Below are 2,095 nucleotides of genomic sequence, written 5' to 3'. Positions count from 1 at the left end.
GCTGCGTCCCTGCCGCCCGCCCACCGACTCCTCCGGCCTCTCCACGGCGGGTTCTTCCGTTGCCCCCGACCGCCTCCCGGATGCTGACTGTACTGGCCTCGGAGCCTTGGCACGCGGCTCATGAACTAGGCTTCCTCTGCTCGCTGCTGTTCACCAGTAGTCTGTTTAAGGGGACAGGGCTTTCTAGAACCCTCCTTATTTCATCCCGTGAGGTCCTTTGCCCTTGGGGTATCAGCAAGCTGGGCTGGTGTTGGAGGGGAGGGAGGGTCATATAGCTCAGGCCCTAAGCGTCTGGTGTGACAGTCTGAGTCCAACCTCTCCACTGGTCACCCCACCCCGTCCCTGTGAGCTCTCCACCCCTCATCACTGTTTCTGCCCTTGGGGACAGGAGGGGCATGAGTAGGGGTGGGGCGCCCATGCTGCCGCCTCCCCTTGGGGCCATGTGCAGGCCCGGGGCCTCGGGGTGCCTCGCTGTTTAGCAGGTCTGCCCACCTCTTTCTGGGCGGCACCTGCCTGCCCCTCGGGCGCCGGAAACCAGGACAAACCCAGCTTTACTTGCTGGCACCCCAAGCCCCAGGAAGGAGCAGGAGCTCGGGGGCCGGGTGCCCGTGGGGCCTCCCTGGTCGTGGGGGGCGGGGGTCCTGTCCCAGCACATACATGCGGAGCACGCACAGAGCAGCAAACACACAGGCCTCAAGAGAGTGGCCACCTTTCTTAACTTCCTGGACTTCACGAGGTGCCGGAGTCCCCACCCAGACACCCTCTGGGCCCCCAAGTCCCGAGTCAGGTCTTCCAGAGGCGGGGCGGGGCACGGGCCGCCTTCCGGCACCCAGGGCAGCAGCGGCATGTGCAGCTGCACATAAATACCGTCACATAAATGTGGCTGGCGACACTTCTCAGTAAACAGGCCGAGCTGCAGTAGTCCCAGGGCCTAGCACCAAAGAACTTGCTCGGAGGGCAGGGGCCCCTCGCCTGCACCTGTGCGCACACCTGCCCAAGTCCCAACCCAGCATGGCCGGAGGGGCAGAGCCTCCCAGCGCAGACGGCCAGTGCGGTCCGGCCTGTCCCCTCGCCTGGGCTGTGCAGAGCTGGACCCAGTGGGGTCTCCGTCCTCAAGGCCAGATGGTCCTTGCAGAGCAAGGGGCTGCGTGGCTGTCCACAGCCCTCAGAGGCAAGGTGGGGCGGGGGTCCTGGCCCATGAGCGTCCCTCCTCAGTCATCACCGAAGGCCCCGGGGCCCCGTGACAGCCCCCGGGAGGCGGGCCTCGGCAGGGCTGCCTCTGTGCTAGTGCTTCTCTGCCCTGCTGCGGAGTCCGGCTGCTGGCCTGTGAGGGACTGGGTGCGAGGGACAGCAGGGGCAAGGGTCAGCCCCAGGGTGGGGGGACTTCACGCTTCTCCTCCTGCCTTCCGGCTCCGGCCCCCCTCCCAGCTTCCGCCGGCCTCATCCCAAGGTCCACTTAGGGTCACCTGCTGCCCTGTGGGGCCCAGATTCTACAGAAGCGCCTGAGCCACACGCCCCCACCCCCTGGCCTTAGTCTGCTGGTGACAGACCCATGACACCACCAAATGCCACCCAGCCCCCTTACCTGGGCTTGGGGTTGAGGACGGGATCTCGGGGAGCTGGAGGGGGCCACCTGAAGGTGAACAGACAGCACTTGTGGTAGTGGCCCTCCCGTGGGTGGGTGGCAGTGATGGGGGTCCCGGCCACAGGGGCCCGCACCCCTAAGCAAATGGTAGGGCCTCTCCCCCTCCCTGGATGGGAGCTCTCTGCACGGAGGGCTGGGAGGAGGGACTTTGGGCTGGATGGAGAGGGGCCTCACTACGGGCCAAGCGGGACCCCCTCCAGGTGGAGGCAGCGAGGCTCTGCCCATTGGCCTTCCCACAGGGCCTCAGGTAGGAGGCACCGCACCCCCAAACGTCTGCGCTGCTCAGGACAGCAGGGTCCCATGGTGCAGTACCACACCTGGCCACCAGGTGCCGCAATGGCCGGCAAGGTTGGCGCCACCTCCCCGGCCCACCCTGAGTGGGAGGAGTGGTCCCCCTGACGGCTCTGAACAGTTTGGGGTCAGGACTGCCTTGGTGAAGCTCAAAAAGAT

The sequence above is a fragment of the Pteropus vampyrus genome, unplaced genomic scaffold (assembly GCF_000151845.1).
Source record: "Pteropus vampyrus isolate Shadow unplaced genomic scaffold, Pvam_2.0 Scaffold176, whole genome shotgun sequence".
In the NCBI taxonomy this organism is placed as follows: Eukaryota; Metazoa; Chordata; class Mammalia; order Chiroptera; family Pteropodidae; genus Pteropus; species Pteropus vampyrus.
Note: the sequence above shows the minus strand (reverse complement) of the source record.